The sequence below is a fragment of the Crocuta crocuta genome, unplaced genomic scaffold, assembly GCF_008692635.1.
Source record: "Crocuta crocuta isolate KB4526 unplaced genomic scaffold, BGI_CrCroc_1.0 scaffold866, whole genome shotgun sequence".
Lineage (NCBI taxonomy): Eukaryota > Metazoa > Chordata > Mammalia > Carnivora > Hyaenidae > Crocuta > Crocuta crocuta.
The window spans coordinates 736,157-744,854 of NW_027531900.1; the positions used below are offsets into that span (position 1 = coordinate 736,157).

Sequence of the window (8,698 nt, forward strand, 5' to 3'; positions counted from 1 at the left end):
CGCCGACCGGACCCGGGCCCCTCCTGCTGCGCCCCCCAGGGAAGGGAAGGCGGTGAGTAGGCTGCGGACCCGAGAGGCAGGGGTGAGGTCCTGGGCCCCGGGGTCCGGCGCCGCTCCTTCTGCGCCTGCGTGCGCCCAGGTGGTTCGCGCAGGGGGCTCGGCTCCCCCCGCCCCCGGCCGCGCCCCCGGCTGTTTGCTGGGCACGTGCGCGTTTGCCTGCGGAAGCCCGCGCGTCCGGTTGAACCGCCCGGAGGGCAGCGGGGTGTGTGCTTAGAGACGCCGCGGTCTGAGGTGGCCTCGAAAACGGGGACCTCGTCCCAGACGCTGGATTGTCTTTTTATAAAAACAATTTTTGAGAGCAGTTTTAGGCCCACAGCAAAATGGAGGGAAGTCGGGAGATTTCCCCTGCGCCCCCGGCCCCCACCCCTCCGAGGGGCGCCTGTTACAGACGGGGAGCCTGCGCGCACCCAGCAACGCGGCCCAGAGCGCACACGTCGTCGGGTCACCCTTGGAGGGCTTTCCGTGGGCGTGGGACAGCGTGCGGTGGCGGTGCCGCGCCCATCACTTCACGCCCAAGAACCCCTGGCAGCCAGAATGTCACACCAGCAAGACCCTGAGGGCGTTGTCTTCTCAAACTGGCTTGTGTCACTGAAGTTTTCAGCGTTTCCGGCGCCCTCTTTCTCGCCCTCTCTCTGGTTAGGAAAAGTAGCCCTTCGGATACATTCGATCCCTTTCCCTGACAGAGGCTGGAGAGCCAGGCCCCTGGCTCCTGGGCGGTGTGGACCAGGACACTGGGCGTGCGGGGCGCCTTCCCAGGTTAGAAGGGGTCGAGGGTGCACACCCGGTTCCCCTGTGAACTGGCGTAAGCCGGCCGCCCAGCCTCAGCGCCTGTGCAGAGGAGTTAGCCGTGCGGGTGGCGGGGGTCCGTCCTGGCCTGGCTGCAGGGCCGCCGCCTCTGTGCAGCCAGGGCCCCACAGGCAGAGACTCCCTCGGGTAGCGCCTGGACCGGGGCCTCAGTTTCCTCATCTGCACCACAGTGGTCGCGACAGCTTGTCCCCGGGCCTGTGGTGGGCCTGCTCGGTGGCCCCGGCCTGTGCCGTGGGGCCCTGGCCCTGCTCTGGGCGCAGTGGACAGACTGGCGCTGGGCGCTCAGGGCAAGACAGGCCCGTGTGCCCCTGCCGTGTGCCTGGGGCCCGTGCCTTAGGGCCCCCCGCTGTCCAGGGGCGCTTGCTGTGGGTGACAGGAGCCGAACGGCGTCCCCTGCACCGCGCGGCCGCTCCGACGGCAGTGGCCGCCCAGGGGTGGAGCGCCGCCTCAGGCCAGCTGGGGGGGCTTCCGCCTGCCCCAGGACGTGAGGGGAGGGCCCCCAGGGGCCTTTGGGCTGTGTGTGGGGCCTCCCTCGGGCACAGATGGAGTCGGGGCGTGCCCACGGCTCAACAACCCCAGCCCACTCGGGCCACCTCCTCCCCGCAGCCGCTGCCCACTGTGCGTGTGCGCACGCGTGTGTGCACAGGTCTGTGCACATGCACATGTGTATGGACGTGTGTGGGTGCACATGTGTGCAAGTCACGTGTGTACGCGCATGTCTGAGCACATGTGTGTGCGTGCACTAGTGTGTGTGTGCACGTGCGCACAGATGCCAGCTGCCCAGTGAGAGGCTGGGTAGTGATCTACCCCTGGGGGACAGCAGGCCGTCTAGTCCCCTTGGGGGCTGCTGCCTGGCCCCACACCCTGCACTGTGGCCCAGGAGGTGGCAGCGCCCTGCCACCCCTGAGGCTCCTGCACCTCTAGTAGCTCTCAACTAACTAACCACTTAGTGACCCATCCTCTTCCTTTTTTGTACCTCCCTCCATCACCCCCCTTCCCCCCTCCTCCCTTCCCNTCCCTCCTTCCCTCCCTCCATTTTCCCTCCTCCTTCTCCCCCTCCTCCTCTCACCTTCCTCCCCCCTCCTGCCTCTTTGCCATCTTGTTCCAGAAAGGATCTGGTTCAGATAAAGCATGCCGGACAGAGGAGCAGGTGCGCGCAAGGGGGGAGCTGTGTGTTTGCCAGACAGAAGTCAGGGAGGGGAGCCCAGGACCCAGTGCCATGGGAGCTCTGGACCTGGGCTGACTCTTCCTGGTAGTGAGTTCAGGAAGCTCCCCCCACCCCACTCCGGGTCAGCCCTTGTGAGCTGCGGGAGCCTTTGAGCATATCTGAGGAACACCCAGAGGGGGTCTGCATTTTGGGGCCCCGAAGTGACCTGGGGACATGGAGCACCTCGCCCTGGGACACGGGAAGGGCCGCTGTTCCAGGTGGAAGCTGAGGCACTCAGCTCAGAGTTGACCCCCCTGCACCCCCCTCCCAGCTCATGCCTTCCTGGGGCTGCTCAGCCCCTAGGGTCCCCTGCAGGAACACAGCACAGGGGCCAGCATGGGGGTGGCCCCCAGCCCCTGCCTGGCTGGGTGGGAGGTGACAGACTCCGGAGGCCGTGTCTGGTGTGTCTGGTGCATTGAAGGGGATCCCCACAGGCTTTCCGGAGGTCCAGCTGGGGCTTTAAAATGAAGTTGCTGGCGACATATGCTTGACCGGTAACATGTGCTTGACCAGTAACGAGGGCCTTTTGTTTCCCAGTAATTAATTTCCAGTAAGCCCTCCCCCTCCCTCCTTTCTTACTGTGGGGGGGGTGGTGCTGTGAAGGCAGAATCACCTTTGGTTAATGAGAAGCTCAGAGTAAGGCTCCTAATGGGAGAGAATGGGTGCACCTGATTGCAGTGTGGCCCAGATGGTGGTGGACCCCGTACCTAGGACCTGGGTCTGGGTGCTGGTGGCAGCCCCTTGTCATCCTACTTCTTGAATCTCTACAGGAAACCTCAAGAAATTGAAGGTTTGCTCCTGGACCACTGGGACAAGGTGAATATTGCAATAAAGTGAGTCAAATGAACTTTTCGGTTTCCTGGTGCCTGTAAATGTTATGTTCTCAGTGTACTGTAGTCTGTGAAGGGTGCGGTAGCATTATGGTAATGACAGTGTTCACACCTTAAGTAGAAATACTCTGCTGTTAAGAAACGCTAACCATCATCGCAGCTTTTAGCAACCCGTGATCTTTTTGCTGGTGGATGGTCTTGCTTGATGTTGATGGCTGCTGACCCCGCAGGGAGGTGGCTGCTGACCCTGTAAGGTGGTGGCTGCTGACCCCACAGGGAGGTGGTGGCTGTGGCCATTTCTGAAAATAAGACCACTGTGAAGTTTGCCACATTGACTGACTCTTCTTTCAGGAATGATTTCTCTGTAGCACGTGATGCTATTTGGTAGTGTTTTACATGCAGAATTTCCTTCAAAACTGGAGTCCAGGGGCGCCTGGGTGGCTTAGTCGGTTGAGCGTTTGATTTCAGCTCAGGTCATGATCTCACAGTTCGTGAGTTTGAGTCCCACGTCGGCTCTGTGCTGACAGCCTAGGGCCTGGAGCCTGTTTCAGATTCTGTGTCTCTCTCTTTCTCTGCCCCTCCCCTGCTCGTGCTCTGTCTCTCTGTCTCTCAAAAATAAATAAACATTAAAAAAAAAAACACAGGAGTCCATCCTGTCCCACCCTGTGGCTGCTCTGTCAGTCAAGTTGGGGTGACTTTCTCAATGCTGTGTTGTCATTTTGAGAGTCTTCACGACATCGTCACCAGGAGCACCTTCTGTNTGCGAAGCGCCGTGATGCGAGGTGTGCCTGTGTACACAGTGATTTTCTTTCTTATGGGGTTAAAAAAAAAAACCCGCAGACACGGCACCCTTTCAGTGGCTGGCGTCAGAGCACTGTGTCCCCTGGCCACTTCCACCCGGGTGATGTCCTCACTCCCCAGGGCCTCGCATAGCTGTCCTGTTCTGTCTGCAAGGCTCTCAAACGCCACCTCGTGTAAAGGTCTGAGGCCGCAAGTTCTCCAGCGCATCCCACCGGCTCCTTTTGGCTGAGATGACTGAACTGTCAAATATTTTTAGGGCAATTCTGCTTTTGTTTTGTTTACATAGAGGTAATGGGAGTGCTCGGCAACCGGGCCCTCACGCCCTCACGCTGGCATCTGGCCCGAAGCCAGGTGTGGGCCATCCTCGGTGCCGCCTGGCTTCCGGCTACATGCTCGGCAGAGCCCTATTTAGGGGACACTTTCTGTCTTTGAACAAAATGCATTTTCAGTGGAAAGGAACCTAGAGAACAGTTTGCAAAAGTGTGTTTGCAGAAAGCAGAATTACACTCCGTGTCCGTTCCTCCTGGGTTTCTTAACCGCATTTTTCCTCAGAGAAATTTAGGGCAGCTAAGTAGAAATTAAATTTTCCATGTATAAACAGACGTGGAGACAGTGGCTCAATGGGAACTGCCGCAGGCTTGGAGTCTCAAATGAGCAATGGAGAGTTTACCGTCTTATAGTTTAAATAGGCGGACTGTTCTCCCAACAGCAAATAAAGTAAGTGTTTTTTGTAAAAACGCATATATTCCTGAGAAACATGGAGAGGAAAATGGAAAACCCCAGAAGCTCAGCACCAGAGCTGGCAAAGCCAGTGGCCTGTGTGTGTCCTCAGGGATTCGCTGTTCCCTCCCCGGGTCTCGTCAGGCGCTGGGTAGTGGGTGGGTGTTCAGGGCCCTGCAGGCTGACAGAGCTGCCCCTTCCAAAGCCCGTTGGGTCCCACCCTGGCCTGATGGGTGCCCCCAGGGTGAGCGGGAGGGGTGGGGCACGGGGAGCCATGCAGGGATGAGGGGCGGGCTCGCCTCCGTCCTGGGACGCTGCTGGTGACTGAGTGCAGGCTTCACGCATCTCTGAGCCTCTGGTCTCTGAGCCTCGTCGGTAGTCGGTGCTGGGATGCTCACCTGCAGGGCCTCCGCTGGCCGCCGGCCTCTGCTCGCCCTGCCGCCCAGTGCCCCGTCCCGGCCGCGTCCTCCGCTGGCTCCCAGGCTGGCCTTTGCAGCTGCTTCGCCTCCGGGAGCGGAGCGGTGGGGTGGCCTGAGGCTGCCCCTCCTTCAGTCTGTCTGTGGGGACGCAAGGGCTGTGACGCCAGGTGCCGATGTCGTGGGGAGGGGAGCGGCGGGCACTGGAGGGCAGGGGTGTTCAGCCTGCACACCCGTGCTGGGCGTGGGTGGTGGTGCGGGGGGCGCACAGGCAGAGGCCGCAGAGCGAGGGGTGGGGTGTGCTGGCTAACGTGGGCCCGGCCCCACTCCCACCTCTGTTGTTCTGGGGACTCCAGGAGCCGCTGTGTTTCCCTGCACGACACACCGTTTCTCTTATCAGAGGACTCTCTTAGCCCTTTCTTTCTTATTTTTTTTATTTTAAAAAAATGTTTATTTTTGAGAGAGAGCGAGCACACAAGCAGGGGAGGGACAGAGAGGGCGACACAGAATCTGAAACAGGCTCCAGGCTCTGAGCTGGCAGTCAGCACAGAGCCCGACGCGGGGCTCGAACCCAGGAACCGCGAGATCATGACCTGAGCCGAAGTCGGATGCTTAACCGACTGAGCCACCCAGCTGCCCTCCATTACCTCTTTCTTAAAACTTAAACTTTTTATTCTGCAATAACTAACTAGGTTCAGGTGAGGTGTCCGCAGGCTCCCGAGTGTGGCGTCCTGCGTGGCCGTGAGGTGCCGTGTGCAGCAGGATGCCAACCGCCTGCGGACACCGCTCACCTGTGCTCCGGGAACGCACGCCCCTGAACAATGCTCCACAGGTGAAACCTGCCGGAAGGCCACGTGCCCGGCGTGTCCAGGCTGTGGGCCAGCCCGCCTCAGCCCTGCACCCCTGGGGGACACGGGCTGTGTGCAGGTCAGGGCTGTGGGGAATGAGACGGCACATCCACGTGCCGGTGTCTGCGTGGACGCAGAGCTTCACATCTGCGCGAGGACATGGTGTCATTGCCACGTCCTGCGTGGTGGCCATGTCCTTCTAGAAGAACCTGCCAGGCTCTTCCCAGAGCAGCAGCCCATTTGCGAGCCGGGTGTGGGTGGCCAGTTTCAGCACATCCTGGACGCATTGGGCTGGTGCGGCCCGTCTTCACGTTCTCCCTTCCCACAGGTGTGAGGGTATCTCACCGTGGGCCGAGCTCCCGCTCTTGGTGGCCTAGCCTGGGTTCCCAAAAGGTTTTTCCGTTTTTCTTGAAGTTTGACAGTTTATATGTTACGTTTACACATGTGACCCACTTTGCGCTGGTGTTTGTATCAGGCGTGCGGTTTAGGTCGAGTTCCTTGTTTGCCTGTGGAGGCCCCGTCCTCCGAGGCCATATGTGGAAAGGCTGTTTTCCCTCCCTTCGCACGGTTGCCAACCCCTCCCCGTAACCCCCACCGAGGCGGGGGTCCCTGCTGTGCCCCGTGGACACGTGTGTGTCCCCCCAGCACCACCCTGTCCCCTTTGCTGTGGCTACAGAGGGACCTCACTGCAGGGCCAGGGGCTCGAGCCTCCAGCGTCCTGCCTGCTCACGGCCGCCTGCTGCCCTGGCTGGGCCCGTGCATTCCAGGTACATTCTGGAATGAGCTCCTCTCAGGTCTACAGGAAGCCTCCCTGGGACTTTGACAGAAACTGAATTAAACTCCTAGATCATTTGTGGGAGAATTGACTATGTTTACTTTGTTGAAACTTTACTATGTTGAAACTTCAGTCCATGAACATGATATGCCTATAAGAGTTGTAGTTCCTTCAGCGTGCTATACTTTTCAGCACCCAAGCTTAGAAAATGCTGTGTGTGTGTAAATGGCATTTTTTTTTTTTTAGATTTTGGCATCTGCTCGTTCACTGCCAGCGATTTTCGTGACTTGATCTTGAGTCCGTGACTTGTTAGTTCTGGAAGTGTTTTTGTAGATTTGTGGGATTTTCTTAGACAATCGTGTCATCTGCACACGTGGATACTTTTATCCCTTCCACGTGCTCTGTGTGCATTTCCGTTCCTTGCCTTATCCCACTGGCTTCAGCGTCCACCACTCTGATGAGCAAGAACAGTGACGTCCTCACCCGTTCCCATCCTCCAGAGGTGTCATGGATAGATGGTGCCCCCCAAAACCCCTGTGCCGAAATCCTAACCCTCGGTGCCTCAGAATGTGACCGTATTCAGAGACTCACAAAGGTAACGAGTTAAAATGAGGTCTTCTGCGTAGGCCCTAATCCAGTGTGGCTGGCGTCCTCATAAGCAGAGATGTGGACACAGACGTGCACAGCGGGACGAGCCGGTGAGGACACAGGGAGAGGACGTCTCTCTACACAGCAGGAGGGAGGCCTCGGGGAAGCAGGCCTGCCTCCTGGCCTCCCCGCCTCCAGGACCGGGCAGATGCATGTCTGTTGTTTCTACGGTGTTCATTCTCTATTCGGACTGTTCCACACTCGGCTGATTCATTCTCCAGTTGGTGGACTTTGAGTTGGAAATACCAGTTTTGAGTTATTATGAATAAAACTGCCACGGACATGACGCCCAGGTCTTCGTGGGTACAGATGTTTCCTTTTCTCTTGGGGAGCCTCCCCAGGAGTGGGATTGCTGGGTTGTAGGCAGGTGTATGCCAAGTGGTTTTCCAAAGCAGGCGTACAAGTGCACGCTTCTGTCGCCCCGCGTCGCAGCCTCTGCTTGCCTCTTGTTGGCACTTGGTACCGTCAGCCATGCACCATGGCCACTCTGATGGGTGTGGCAGTATCTTCTGGGGGCTTTAATTTACGTTTCCTGATGACAGTGCTGCTGAGCGCCTCCCTGGGCGCTACCTGTCCACTTAGACAACTTTTGTAAGCCAGGTGCCTGGTCTAGTCTATTCCTCAATTTAGTTGTATTGGATTCATCGTCCTTATTGGTTCATAGGAACTTTTTATACATTCCATGCACAAGTCCTTTTCAGATGGACGTGTTACAAATATTTCCTCCTACTCCACAGCTCCCTTTCACCTTCTTCGTGGAGACTTTGATGAGCACAAGTGTTATGTCAGTGACCTTTGGTTTATCAAGTTTTTTCCTGTGGCTTTTAGGCCTGAGACATCTGCGTGCCTTGAGGGCGTCGGTGTTTTGCATGCATGTTTTTAGACGCTCTACAGTCTGGTGCTCCCCGTTAAGCCTGATTCATCCCAGCTATTGTGTGTGAGGCGTGAGCGACAGCTAAAGGTCCCCTGTCCGTGCGGCGTCCACTTGCTGCTGCACCCCTGTGAGGGGCTTCCCGTCCCGGCGAGCGCTGGCACCTTCAGCAAACGCCAGCCAACCGTGTGTGCATGGTGGCGGCTCTGGCTCCCCATCCTGCTCCGTTCACACGTTTCTCCATCCCGACCCACCGACACTGCCTGTCTGGTTTTCATTTCATTTACTTTTGTGATTACGGGAATTATTTTGCTAAATAAACTAAATCATTTTACTTACTATAGAAACCTCCACACCATGGTAATGGACAGAGCGGTTCTCCATTGTCAGCCGTTCACCTCTGCAATTTCCCTACTGTAGACACGGGCGCGTGTCATGTTCTTGCTCATCCAGGGGCATGAAGGATGGCGTGTGCAGGGGCTGCGGCAGGCGGGGCTGCGAGCTGCTTGCATGTCTTTGTTTTGGTGGAGGCTCCAGATTGCCTTCCACAGGGTGTGGGGAGAGGGGTGCCTCCCAACCCATTTGCACCTTTTTAGGTCTTCCTTCTTCTCTGGAGTGGTAGTGCCCCCACCTGGTGCTCCCCCTTGCTCCTTCCTTGTCCTCCTCCTCCCCTGTGCTCCCCCCTCCTCCCCCGTGCTCCCCCCTCCCCCTCCTC

General features: G+C 58.0%; 1 long non-coding RNA gene across 1 annotated transcript; it reads left to right on the forward strand.

Annotated features, from left to right (window-relative positions):
• The first annotated feature begins 536 nt into the window (after positions 1-536).
• LOC144239796 (uncharacterized) lies at positions 537-2,921 on the forward strand. Its single transcript, XR_013337486.1, has 3 exons — positions 537-816; positions 1,976-2,017; positions 2,845-2,921. It is a non-coding gene; the product is annotated as an uncharacterized LOC144239796 (long non-coding RNA).
• The last annotated feature ends 5,777 nt before the right edge of the window (positions 2,922-8,698 follow it).